A 14,703-nucleotide genomic window follows, 5' to 3' on the forward strand; every position below is an offset into this window, starting at 1 on the left:
TTTTTGTGCCTGGAACCATTTGACGTTTCTTATTGAAAAAGGAGTGTTTTTTTTTTTTTAGCTCCCTTATCTTCCTCTGAATATGACCCCACATCTTCTATATCCCCATAGTGACTATCTATGGTTGGGTTCTTTCTCCTCTGCTTACTCATTTTTAAAGATTTCTTTTTTGTTTTATTTTGTTTTTAGCAGTGAGGGTCTACTCTCAGCAATCTCCATTTACACAGAACGACTCAGTGCTTATTCAGCCAATCAACAGCCATGGCCCCTTACACTTACCACAAATCACAGCACTATCCTTCAGAAAATGACCCAAAGCTTGGGCAGAAGCAAGATGTGCCCCCCCACCCCCTTTCTGTGTGTGTGTGTCTGCATTACTATTCTATATAACTACATAAGAATAACAGACAAAATTAACCAACACACTGAAAAAATCTATAACTATACACAATGTTCTACACCCATTGTCCCACAGCCCCCCACCCTAGCAAAGAATTAATGGGAAGGCTACAAAATTGCTACTGTTTCTGTTTTTAATAAAAGGTTGTTTTTACCATGAAGGTCAATAAAGTCAGTCTCTTCAGACTCTTAACAGCACAGGTCTGTATATATTTATGTTGTTATTCAGTCATTTCAGTCATATCTGACTCTCCGTGACGCCATTTGGGGTTTTCTTGGCACAGATACTGCAGTGGCTTGCCATTTCCTTCTCCAGCTCATTTTATAAATGAGGAAACTGAGGCAAATAGGGTTAGGTGACTTGCCCAGGGTCACACAGGTAGTGACCAAAGCCAGTCTTCCTGACATACATGTGTACATGTATGTGTATACACATGAATGTATGTATAGATGTACACATGCACACATATACACATATACATACTTATAGAGGAGGTTAAAATGGCACTAGAGAACCAGCCACTCACCAGAGAGTAAAGAAAGGGAAAGCAGCTGGTGTAGTCCAAGTTCACAAAGAGGAGATCTCTGCTGGGAGTGACAGAATTGTCAGGCCACTGAAAGTTTAATTTACAACATACCTCAAAGGGCGAAATATACTAACAAATGGAAAAAAATCTCAGGCCTTATAAATGCAGAAAAAGATAACCAAGACAACGTGTTGATGTATAACAACTGATGTATAACCTTCCTTTCCCATCTCTACATAAATAGAGAAATACATGCTGGAAGGCAGGCTGGCCAGGAGGTAAAGGTGAGGGGTAGGAGGAGGAGAGCCCAGCTACTCCCCAGGGGCCTTGAAATCCCAAGGAAAAGAGGGAAAGGCCTTTAGCACATCAGGTGGACTCTCCTAACCCCGTGCTAAGTGCTTTACAGTTATTATCTATTTAATCTTCACAACAATACTTGTAGGTGCTATTATGAGCCTCATTTTATACATGAGGATACTAAGGCAGAAACATCAAAAGGTCCCAGGCACAAAAAGAGTTCTTGGAAGAACTTAAAAAACTTAAAAAGTCACTTAACAGTGACTTGCCCAGGGTCACACTGCTAGCTAGTATCTGAAGCTAGAGTTGAACTCAGGCCTTCCTGACTCCATGTCTGACTCCTGAAGTACCACCAACACCCAGCATAATATACTGCAAATTGAACTGATAAAATAAAAACAACTCACAAACCCAGGGGAGACACCCAAGCATCAAGGTTTAGTTTACGTTAACCCTTCCTCTCAAGACGCCGTGTGAAAATCAATGTCAGCAAAGGAAACTGACCCTATCACAGGATGATTTCGACACTGATGCTGGGTGCTGATGATGGCCTCCAAGTGACCCCCACAGGAGGCATAAAATGGCTCTTTCCTTCTTAAGAGGACCAGCTGTGTGTTGACTGACAAGCCAAGGAGCCTGCTTTGTATTTTCCACCCAACCCACAGAGTTCAAAGGTTTGTGAGACTAAGCCTAGCCAGGAGCCTGTAAGTGACCACAGGATGAGCTATTCTAATTGTGCTCATCGCACAAGCTGCTTTCCTAACAGTATCTGTCATCTGCTGATAGACTGCAAACTCCCTGAGGACAAGGCCTGTTTCTTTTTCTTTGTCTGTGTAACGCCATGTTTAGCACAGCTAGTCACATTCAGTCGTTGTCAGTTGTGTCTGACTCTCTGTGACCCCATCTGGGTTTTTTTTTTTTGCAAAGATACTGGCGTGGTTTGCCATTTCCTTCTCCAGCTCTTTTTACAGATGAGGCAAACAGGGCAAAGTGACTTGCCCAGGGTCACACAGCTAGTAAGTGTCTGAGGCCGGATTTGAACTCAGGTCCTCCTGACTTCAGGACTGGTGCTCTAGCCACTGCACCACCTAGCTGCGCACCCTGTCACATGGTAGATAAATCCACATTGCTTGGTCATCATCTTTAATACTCATTTTACATTTGTGTAGCTTTCCTTTTGATGCTTCTAGCCTATTAATCACACCGTTTCAGTAGGTAACCAATGCTTCCTTCAGGGACCCCGGATGAACACATCAACACTATCTTATTTCCATTAAGTCAGTCGATAAGCATTTATTGAGCACTGATTGTGTGCCAGGCACTAGGGACACAAAGAAGATAAAAGTCAATCCCTGTTCTCGAGGAGCTCACAGTCTGATGTGGGGGAGGTCACACTGACTTTTGACCAAGTCAACCTTACATAAAACAGCTGCATTTCTATTACAGAGCCTGTATGTGCTCTGTCTCCTCTGACTCTCACAACCGCCCCTTGAAGGAGGTAGGTACTGAGGTAATCCTACTCCACCCAACAAGAAAAGACAAAGCTGGCAAAGGTCTATCACACAAAGCACTAGTACCAAGGAAAGAAACAATTCTAAACTTAGTCAGAAGCCAGGAACAGCCATCCACACAATGACTGCACTAAGGTAATGAAGCCATTCATCCTTTACCTACCTCCCTGGGCTCTGGAGAGCCCGAGGTCTTCCCAGCTATGGGCTTAGAGGCAGAAATGGCCCACTGGTGGCCCTGTACCACCCCAGCCAGAGACTGATTCGAGAGGACTGACTCCTTCGGCCCAGGAACAAGTGGCCAGCTGAACCCTGGGAGTGAGATGCTTGCACAAGCATGACCGTGATGCTAATTAAGTGACACAGTCCCTTGGACCTTTAATTAACTATGCTAAACAACTGAGAAGCTGAATCTTCCCAAACAGGATGACTACCCCTTTTGAAGGGAATCGGGTTTTATATCTGTGCAAGGATCTCCTAATATTTCCATGTGTTGCTCTCCCCTGGTCTTCCCCAACTGCCATAATACCTTCTCCTGTGGAAAATGCCATTCAAGTCATATTTGATCTGTACTGGCTAGACATTTATTTATTGTTTCAGCTCAGTGACCTGGGCCAGCAGGGTCATGGGTGACACATTCACCCACAGTTTTGTTCCTATAAGAGGAAGGGAGGAGGAGGAGCAGGGGGTAAGTCAACTCTTTGTCAAGAGGTCAGATCTGGTGTGGCAGCTGGACTCCTAGAGTGCAGGGTAAGAGCCACAGGTCTAGGGGTAACTGTTGGTTCAAGAAGGGGAAGCACTGTGGCACTGCTGGGCCTAGAGCTCCCATCACTCCAGAGACTGAGGATCCTAACAAAGGTGTCCCTGGGATGAACACATCCAACCTGAACAGCAGAGATGTACCGGGAGGGATTTAGCAAGTCACTTTTCAGAGCTCATTCAACCAAGTAGCCCAAACCCATTCCTCTGGAATGTCTGTGGTTCCTCTCCAGGCAGGGAAGATAAGTCACCTTCCAAGCCCTAAAGGATAAGACCCGGACTGGTAAAGATGAGAACGCAGGGTGGTAATAACAGTAAATATTAACAACGTGCTGCCACAGCAGCCAAAAGCAGCACGGGGACCTGGGGTAGGAAGCACAGGGTCTAAGAGGTGTCACGGCTACCGAGGGCCTAACATGCATTCTGAAGGCAGAATCGAGGAACTTTAAGGGCTGGAAGCCCTTGGGAAGGTCTCTCATCACCTGATGGTGATAAAAATGACAAACATCAGTGGCACTGGCATTGGAGATCTCTGCACGGCTCTGGACAGAATTCAGATCTTCACGCAAACGATCTTTCTCAGGATTTCTCACCCCCACCCCCCAGCCCCAGCCTCTCAACAATCACATGTGATCTATTATTTGTTACTGCTTTCCCATCTTCCCTCCATTTGCCAGTGGGTAAGTCCTGTCCAATACCAGGAAACGGTTCAATTCAGTCACAAACATCTATCCAAATGAACTCAGGAACTACAATTTTCTAATCCTAGCATTGACACTAACTCCTCATGTGATTAAGCCCCAGAACTTTAACTCGCCTCTCTGTGGCCAAATGGTTGGGAATCACTCTCTCTTTCTTCTCCTGGTTATTGTTATTGTGACACAAAATGGCTTTAAGAACAGACAACAGAAGGAAAAGGAAGAAATGGCCAGGGGGCCCCCAAAAACCCCAGTCTGGATCTATTCAGCCCTTAGTAATCTACAATTCAGGGTGTTGTATTGTGTCTACACATGCTCCCACAGGGATTATCTGCATGTCTACTTCACCCTCTCTTTAGAGGAATGCTTCTGCCATTTACAATCCATTAATCTAATGAGTTCTTTGCGGGCATTGCCTTTTTGCCTCTTTTTGTATACCCAGAGCTTAGTCCAATGCCTGCCACTTCATATACATTTACAACTGAATGAGTGACTGGCAGAGATTATATTTTCCTAGCTAGGTGGAGAAGCAGAAAAGAATGCTGGGCCTGGAGTCAGGAAGACTCATCTCTCCGGGTTCAAATATGCCCTCAGATACTTCCTAGCTGTTTGGCCCTGGGCAAGGCATTTAACCCTGTTTGCCTCAGTTTCTCAATTGTAAAATGAGCTGGAGAAAGAAATGGCAAACCACTCTGCCAAGAAAACACCAAACAGGGTCACAAAGAGTTGGGCACAGCTGAAAAACCAAACAACAACATTTTCCTTCACGTACATCTTTATAAATTTAATACATGAAAGCGGTGCCAAACAGTGGCAAGAACATAGGACCAAGTGCCCAGACCCTTGGCTTCTAGGACTGACTGCCAGTAATCGGCTCTCTGCTTCAGGGTACATGGATCACCTGGTCTGCCTCTCAGTCTCTCTTCTGTGTACGGAATGGGGTGGCGTAGAGCAGATGTTCTTCACCATTTTGGGGCTCATGGACCCAATCCCTCCCCTTTGGCAGTGTCTGGTGACACTGGCCCCTTCTCAGAATGTTCTTAAATGAATAAGATAAAAAACAGCATTACCAAGGAAACCAAATGTGCTGATATATGGTTATCCAAATATTTTTAAAAGTTCATGGAGCCCAGATCAACAACCCCTAGATTAGATAACTCTCACATTTAAGGATCTATGACCTAGCCCGACCTAATTAAGGCAGGTAGTGATGCAATGGATAGAGTGCTGGGCCTAGAATCAGAAAGACCTGAGTTCAAATCCAGCCTCAGATACGTTCTAGCTGTGTGACCCTGGGCAAGTCATTTCACCCTATTTGCTTTTAGTTTTGTCAAATGAGCCGGAGAAGGAAATGGCAAGCCACTCCTGAATCTCTGCCAAGAAAACCCCAGATGGGGTCACAAAGAGTCGGACGGGTCTGAAAAACAATTGAGCAACAGCCCACTTAGGCAGAGCCACTCAAAAACGATTTGGCTGCTTATCTTCCCATCCTAATTGGATTCTTTGGTGTGGTAGATAAAAAACAAGCCTTAGCAAGGAGTCCAGTGTTTGTGGGCATCTTACTATGTTTCTGACTGACCAGACACATATACCTAGGGCATAAGGTGGCAGGGGCCCTGTCTCCACAAAGGAAGGCCTCTCCACGCCAGGAAACAGAACTCACACCCTCAAGGAAAACTATACCTTCAGTCTGTCATCTGCAAAAATTCCTCAGGGAAATTTCCACTAGTTCAACACAGAGTGCTGGAAAAATTCTAAGAAAAAGACAAGTGACTCCATGACAGGCCTGGAAGTACACAGAAGGAAGTTTCTTCCTCTTTGGACTTCGAGATCTAAGAGAAAAACAGGCTGGACCCTGCTAGGAAATTCTATTTGACAGATCCTCGTGCTCCTGTGAATAACATGTTAAAAGAGAGAAAAATGTCACCAATACCAGGAAAGGTGAACACCCGAAGCGAGACTTGACGTGAGGACCTTTTCAAGCTAATTATGGTGCCCAGCAACAGTGAGAGCAAACAGCTGAGTCCAAGGAAAACAAGGCCTGAAGTCGTAAGGTAGGAGGGCCAACAGCTACCAGTCAGTCTCTTGCTTAACCACTGACTTTTCCATTGGTTTAAATAACACATAAATGATGTCGTTTGATTGACTTAATTATTTATTCCACATTGTGTCAAGGCATGATGTTGTCACCTTAAATGAGGCCTATTTTAAATAGGTCAACCTGCACAGAGGGCAACACGGTGGTATGGGATATATTTGGCTGAAATCCTATTGAATGCAGGCTTCTAGAAATAAGAATCTATTACTGTTCCCCCAAATATGGAGAGACAGCCTTAAAACATTCAAAGGGCAGTTATGGAAGGAGATAACCAAGTAGGGCTCAAATCCTCTGATTATCATCCTGATTCCAATAAGGCCTTACTATGAGACTTTCACTACTCAGCCAATATGGCATTTTACTTCTTCATTTGTCAAAACCACACAGTTTTGAGAAAACATTTGTATACAAAGGGCTAAAAGGTTCACATTTCTGCCTATTATGATTATGTTTTTACAGGAACAATACACCTTATTTGAGAAATAAAATTTGCCACCAGGTAAAATAAGGTTAAGTGAATGAAAATAATATAATTCATAGGAAGCCCAGCATAATATAATGTATGATAAACATAAAATAACATTAATGCCAAGTGTTCAACATTAATTGGCAGAACCAAAAACAGGAAACATTCATTTCTAGAGCTCATTTATTCAATAAACATTTATCCAGACTCTACCCTGTCTATGGACCCAGTCTAAATGTCTATATTCCAAGGACCAGCAAAATTCAGAATGATCAAATTAGTTAAAGGGAGGTGACCTACTGTTGTTCAGTTCAGTCATGTCCAACTCTTCATGACCCCATTTGGGGTTTTCTTGGCAGAGATGTTGGAGCGGTTTGCCATTTCCTTTTCCAGCTGTTTTTACAGATGATGAAACTGAGGCAAACAGGGTTAAGTGACTTGCCCAGGGTCACACAGCTAGTAATCGTCTGAGGTTGGATTTAATTTCAAGTCTTCCTGACTCCAAGCCTGGTGCTCTATCCACTGCACCACCTAGCTTCCTATACTAGAAAACGTAAGTGATTTAAAAGGAAAAATCAGTAATACAAATTTATTTAAAAAATAAAATAAAATGAGTTCGCAGGAAGGACTAGTGGATTCCCTAAAGTCCTTTAAAACAATCAACAAATAAAAACCCTAGAAGAGTCATGAAAACCTAAACATCAACTCCAGCATGTTGAAATTCAAAGAAACACATAAACAAACCCTAAATAATGCTCAGGAGTTTTAACTTTTATAGAAGCTGATGAAACTAAGTTTTTGCTCCATGTAGCAACTTTTTACAAGGGACCTTAGAACCGACTACTCTCTACTCTACCTACAATGCACAGCTCACAAGATCAGAGAACAGTAGATTTCAAATTGGAAAGAAATCTCAGAGGTCATTCATTTCAATCTTCTCATTTTACAGATGAGAACAAGGAATCCCAGAGCAGTTAATTAACTTGCTTGAACTCACAGAGATGATACATAGCAGAGCCAGGATTTGAATCCAGATCTCTGACACCAAATTCATTGTTCTTTCTCCAAATGTGCCTAATCAAATGCCTGTGACCAGTACACGGCTGACCTTTCATGATTTTAAATAGAAAACTAATAAAAAGAGTTGTTAGTAATCTTTCAAAATTTAGGAGTTAAAGTTTTGACCTCTGTTTTGTTGTGGAGGACAGAATAGACATTAAATACGTAAATGACTGTAAAGCACAGGCTTAGGGGCAAGGGGGGAAGTGGGGAGAAGGATGTGGCTAGGCCACTGGCCCTGAGCCTCCAGTACCTCACAAGCCAATATGACTAAGGTGCCAACCTCTGCAACAAACAATGGATATTTCCTAAATCTTATCACAGGAGTATCACTACTAGGCCCAGACACACTTATCATGACCCTCATAAACATGAGTCTCTTCACTGATTGACAGGTAGTACTAATTTCAAAGGTGGTATAGTGGATAAGTGTGCCAGACCTGGCTTCAGGAAGACTTGCCTTCCTGAATTCCAGCCTCAGACACTTACTAGCTGTGTGACCTGTTACCCTGTTTGCCTCAGTGTCCTCATCTGTAAAATGAGCCAGAGAGGGAAATGGCAAACCACTCCATGTTTTCTACCAAAAAAATCCCAAATGAGGTCATGAAGAGTCAGATACAACTGAAAACGACTGAACAGCAATCACTAATTTCAAAAGGTTTTGCTTAAATATGGAAGTCATTTACAGCCATTCAAGCCCATCTAACTGGAGCTAAGAACAAAGCCCTTACCTTGGTGAACACTAGCTCAACTGCCTTTCTCTGTGTCTTTCCTATCATCAACACAAAGGTCTCCAAGACTGAATGCCTTCCAAGTGTCAGAGCCTGGACCTTCTTTCAAGTTACTAGAGTTGGCTGTCTCCCTCTATTACTAGTAGTTCAAGTTTCTACCTAGACCTGCAGACTTGAATGCCCCAATCACCAAAGCCTGCAAGCTCAGCATTATCCTCACTCACACTCTCCCCACATTCAACGCACTGCCCAATCTCACCATTTCACTCCATCTCTTCTCCCTTTCCAACACTCACATAACCACCACCGAACCTCTCTCCCTGTACTAGACTGTAACTAGTCTCCCAGCTTTGGGTCACTGTTCTCATCTATTCATCCATCCTCCACTGAGCTGCCAAAGTGATTTTTCTAAAGCCTGGATCAGACCACGTCACCCCACGGCTCAGTGAGCTCCTGTGGCCCCTATTACTTCTGGGAACAAACATGAAGCCCATCTGACCTTCTTCCATACCTGGCCCCTTCCTCCCTGCCAGTCTTCCCATACCTCACTCCCTTCCAGATACTCTATGGCCCAACTCCATTGGCCAACTTTCTGTCCCTCAAACATGAGGAACTCATCTCTCATCTCCATGTCTACACTGGCTGTCAACCATACCGGGAATGCTCTGTCTTCCTCATCTTCACTTCTTAGTTTCCTTTAAGAGTGGCCTCAAATGTTACTTTCTGCAAGAGAAGTCTATCAAATCTGCCAGTGCCTTCCCTTTTCTGGTTAACCTTGCATCTTTGGTTTATAATTCGTATCTATCTAGTTATTTACCTGTGGTCTTCCCATTAGAGTATAAGCTCCTTAAGGTCAGGAACTATCTTTGCCTCTCTTTGTATTCCTTGCATAGCATAATGCCTGGAAGTGGCAGCCCTTAATAAATGCTTGTTGACCTAGTTTTGAATGACCTTTTGGGGGCTCATTCCATTCTGTGCTAAAAGAGCAATATACTTGGAATATCTTGGACCCAAGCTAGTCAGTTGTTTATACAGTTATCTCTACTGTGGAACATGCCCTTTCTCAAAAAGGATTTTTAAACATATTAACCCTTGAAAGAAAAAGAATAAACACAAATATAATTTAATCCCTTGATCCAGCATCATTTTAAGTGTTATCAGGCCTCAGAGGACAGAAGCCCTTAGTTAAAGAGATCTGCCATCAGACTGGGAACAGGTTTCAAACACTATCTAATCTCTGACTGTTGATAACAGTCAGAAATTAGCTAGTTAGGAAATAGACCATACAAGGAAATAACCCTTTCCAGCTTAACAGTAAACTTGGCCACTGGCCATTTGTTTCTATTTATGCTTTTCCAGGTCAAGGTCACAGTTAAAAAAAGCCTGCTTCTCTCAACCTTTCCTTAGATCACTAACTTCTTAATCATAAGTAGTATCTTCTGGCATTTCAAAATCTTGGTCAGCAGGCAGCTGAGGTTCTCACCTAAACATCAATCTCACGATAACACTTCCAAGGAGGACCACTTGTTCTCACCTAGCTAAGGTATGTGACATTTGGGAAGTCCTGCTAAACCCATGCTCCTCCTAAAGTTGATTATAAAAATCCATGCACATTTATTTTTGGATTTGGCCCAACTCAGGAGGAACCTCAGAGGGCATCTGATCTACCTTCATTACTCTGGAAGAGACCAGAAGAATGAAATATCCCACTACTCAAAATTCAAGAATGAGTGAGGGGCACCACCAGAAACAAAGCCCCGGGTCAGTCACTGGAGTGAGGAGCAAGGAGGACTGGGACCCAGAGCCCTAATTCTTCCTAGGAAGTCTCCTCCCTACTACTGTCTTTCTGCTGAGATTACCTTCAATTTATCCTCTTATATTTTCTGTATATACATCGTTGCTTGCATACTGTCTAGACCCATTAGAATGTAAACTCCTTAAAGTCAGGATCTTGCTTCTGTCTTTCTTTTTCATCACCAGCACTTAGTCCATAGCTAGTACACTGTTAAGTATTTAATAAATACATGATAATGATGTTGGTGACATTAATGCCGGTGGCAAAGACAGTAGTACATTCTAGGAAGGGCAAATTTTAAATCTGTCATGATTGTCAATATATTATCAATTTTCCTTGGTCACTAATATTCCTTCCTGTGATCATTACTGAAGCATTTTGTAAACCTTAAAAGATTTCTATATATATTATCTTAATAATATAAAGAAGTGTCACCAAACTAAAAGCATTAGGCATTTTGGTCCTCCAAATTCATATCCACTACGTGTAAAACAGTGGAAAAATAATGGGCCCAAGTAGTTGTCAACCTCTTAAGGCATAAAGGGCTATAGAAATGTTAACACTGAGGAAGAAAACAAACTTGTTAGCTGGAGGAAGAGAACTAAACTTGGAAAGAAAGCTTAGTATTGTGAAGTGAGTCCCCATAGGACACTCACAAGAGGAGGAGGCCAAAGACTCACTTTGTAGCATCAGCTCCAAAAACAAGGCAGAAGAAATATGGAACCCAAGCTTAGCTCCTCTGACATACTACAGGCAGGCAGGGAGGAAGATAAATAAAATGGTGAGGGGATTAAGCAGATGGTGCAGGAGTTTAGTGTGATGTACAAGGGGCTTGGAGTGGGCAGATGAGTAGTTCACAAGACCAGATTAACCAATGCTAATCCCATCCCCCAATAAACTACTGACCCCATTTCTCTCAGAGGAGGAAGTGTCTCTAGAAGTCAAGGCAAAGAGAAGACAGGTGCGGTTTTTGCTTAGGGCAGTTTCAACAAGTGCTAAAATATATATATATTGCCAGTTTGGGCAACCACAGAAGACAGGAGATGAATGTCAGTGGATATTTATGCCACAAGTCAGAGAAATGTAGATGACCTGCTAATCACATGCTTTTCTGCTCACAAATCTGAAGCAGACTGTTGGCATCCGAATATATAGACTATACTCATTTGGGCTAGGACTGTTTTACTAACTAACCTATTCAACCTAACATGAATCTGCCCAGGCAGGGCAGCACAGTGGAGAGAGCACTGGCTACAAAAATCTGGGTATGCCACTTAAACTCCTTAAGCCTCAGTTTCCTCCTTTGTAAAGTGAGGCATTTGGCCTAAATGGCCTTAGGTCCCTTTGGGCACTAGATCTAGGTACCTAATTCACTGCAAATCAACATTAATTCCTACAGTGGATATTGTTGCCACCCTACAGTTATTAGCAATACTTACATATTATTATCAACATTCCTAAGTTACTACCAATAGTCCCTATCCCCATAAATATTAAATAGTTGATATTATGCATGGGGCAGCCTAGGTAGTGCAGGGGATAGAGCCCCAGACCTGGAGTCAGGAAGACTCAAGTTCAAATATGGCCTCAAACAGTTACTAGCTGTGTGTGAGTCCCTGGGCAAATTACTTAACCCTGTTTGCCTCAGTTCCTCATCTACAAAAGGAGCTAGAGAAGGAAATGGCAAACCACTCCAGTATCTCTACCAAGAAACTCTCATGAAGAGTCAGACACAATTGAACTGAAATATTATGTATGTATAATCTACATTAAAATAGCACTTCATAATCACTATTTTACAGATGGAGAAACTGAGGCCCAGGGAGGCTAAGTAATTTATCCAAGGAGTTATTACCAAAACTGGCCCCAGTTCTCATGTCCACACTGACTGGTGTTCTTTCCACTAAACCACACTGACTTCCTATTTTGGTTATCCTTTATTTTTAAAAAGGACACTTTGCCAGGCAAGTAAACAGCTCTAACACCACTGGAAGTGCTGTTTACAAATTTAAAACCCTGCCTGGTCTGTGTAACTGGGGCCTTCCAGAAAGCAACATGGGTGTGGCACAGAAAATGGAAATAATCCATCCAGTGGTGATCTCCCAAAGCAAATGGAAGATGCCCTACAAGTTGATAATAATGGCCTATCACATGATTGTCCCAGGAAGACCAGTCCAATGCAAACAAAGAGCCCACACAAGCAAAAGTGAGTAAAAGTTATCTTAGCCCCAGTTATTGGTGTAACTGATTATACCATCTAATGATTATGTGCTACTGATTAAGCTTGCTTCAAGGAACCATTTTCCACACTCGGCTGTGCTATACAACTCAAGTTGGAACACACCGGTCTCCCATTCTGCATCACTGAACATCATGGAACATAAAGCCATTAAATTTCTTTGTGCCTCAGTTTCCCCTTCTTTACAGAAGAAACAAAACTTTAAATAAAAACGAAGGGGTTGGACTCGAGCTCCCTTCCCTCTCTCTAAACTATTAAAGTGACTCCCCAAATCAAGGGCATTGGGTGGAGTTAGCTGTTCCCATAATGTGAACCTTAAAATTCCACCCGACGCTCGCTAGCTCGGTCCAGGCGTCCAAAAAGAGGCCGAGATAGCGCTGTGCCCGGGGGCAGAGAAGGCTGGCCATTTCCTGATCAGAAAGTTACTGGGGTGAAATGCCAAGCCCTGGGACAGCTGCACCGTGCCGGGCAGCGCAGCGCAAGCCAAGCGCAGGGAGGGCAGGGCGCCCTGGCCCCGGTCCTCTCCAGCCTGGGGGTGCGGGTGGGCACAGGGCTAGGACGTTTTCTCCCCACTCGGGCTGCTGCACCGCGCTCCCGCTCCCGAGGAGGGGAAGAGGGGAGGGGAGGCTGCGCCGAGCTGCGGCTGCCGGCGGGGGCGGGGGCGGGCCGCCCGCAACAAGTGACGGCGAAATCAACTCGAAACTGGAGTCTCTGCCTCGGCGGGGGCAGCCCCTACAGCAAGCCTGCCGCGGCCAGGGCCTGGCCGCCCAGCGTCACTTACGGGAGTTCGCGTCCCCAGTCACCCCTGCTCAGAAACTTTGTGTCCACGGGCTGGACAAGCACAGGACCCCGACGCAGGCAGCCATGACACGGAGCGCCCCGCAGAGGGCTCGGGACTACAACTCCCAGCGTCCCTCGCGCGGGGACTACCGCTCCCAGCTCCCCCGCGCCCTCCCGGTCTCCTCCTGCACCTCCAGCGGCACTTAGTCCTTTCTCTAGCTGCGTGAGGACCTCAGTTTCCTCCTCTGTAAAATGGGCTGTTGGGACTAAATGCCTTCCAAGTCTAACTCTAATGCTTCTTGTCCTTCATACCCGAGTAGCACGTGTTTATAAGAGATCGACTGTTGCAGTGGATAGGGGACCCGCCTCAAATTCTGGAAGACGCGAGTTCTAATCCTGTTTCTGATCTAAGACTGGCCCTCCAGGCTGAGAATACATTTTAGCGAAGCTTTAAGCTATTAAAAGGGAGAGACGGTGATAACCTGCCTTAGAAGAAAGAGTTTCCTGACCTGGGATTCTTTGCCACAATGTTTTCCGGTCTGTTAGGCAACCAACAAAGAGATGACCGCTGACCTCAGATAGCTTCCATGCTATTGGGAGCAAGGAGGGACATAGGGGGCTGCAGGAGCATAGAAAATGAAATACAAAAGATCACAAAGTATGAGTTCTCATGCATGATTGGTGTCATTGCTTGCCTTCTCAATGGGTGGGGGAGGGGCTGCAGGAAGGGGGAGGATTTGGAACTCAAATGAGTGTTCAAAATATATAATACAAATTCTCTTAAGTACGCAAGCTAGTTTAATGGTAGAGTGCAAAGATCTAAAATAAAGGGCAACTAGCTTATCAAAAGAAGTTTCAGTGGGCACACTTGTCTTAAGATAGGGATCAGATCAGGTTATGAGAGTGTAGGAAGGAGCAGGAAATATAATTGTCATCAGATTCACCTTCAACTTGCCCAAAGTTACATAAGTAGTGACAGGAATACTGTTCATATCTAAAGTAATAACTTCTCTAAAAAGGCTACACTGCCAGAGAGAAAGCCCCTCCCTCTGAACAACCTAAGTAATGTCCTTGCATGCCTGCTCTTTGAGGCCTTTATTCTCAATTAAGTTGAACTGAACTGAACCCTACCCTGGGAACTGACCTTGTAAACAAAGCCAGCTTGAGCCAAAACCTAAGGAAAATGTTTTACGTTTATTCCTATGACATTTCATCCTATTAGATGAAATTCAGTGTTCTAGCCTTTGGAATGATAGAGATCATCATATATTTAAAGGGGATGAGAGGGATTATATTTGAATAAATATATTTTATATATTAATTGTGTGTGTTTGGGCCTCCAGGGAA

The 14,703-nt window shown here is 43.8% G+C and overlaps 1 protein-coding gene across 2 annotated transcripts in view; it reads right to left on the reverse strand.

Annotated features, from left to right (window-relative positions):
• Positions 1-13,503, reverse strand: part of FYCO1 (FYVE and coiled-coil domain autophagy adaptor 1) — a 102,472-nt gene extending 88,969 nt beyond the window's left edge. The window contains exon 1 of one of the 2 annotated variants that reach the window (XM_069088354.1): positions 13,358-13,503. The gene's annotated coding sequence lies outside the window, so the exon portion shown is untranslated. Of the gene's footprint in view, positions 1-2,897; positions 3,054-13,357 lie in introns of those variants that run through there. The other variant, XM_069088355.1, reaches the window with a different exon arrangement.
• Between the last annotated feature and the right edge of the window lie 1,200 nt (positions 13,504-14,703).

Source organism: Petaurus breviceps, unplaced genomic scaffold (genome assembly GCF_028583685.1).
Source record: "Petaurus breviceps papuanus isolate PSGF00001 unplaced genomic scaffold, PetGlider_PUasm1.0 185, whole genome shotgun sequence".
NCBI lineage: Eukaryota > Metazoa > Chordata > Mammalia > Diprotodontia > Petauridae > Petaurus > Petaurus breviceps.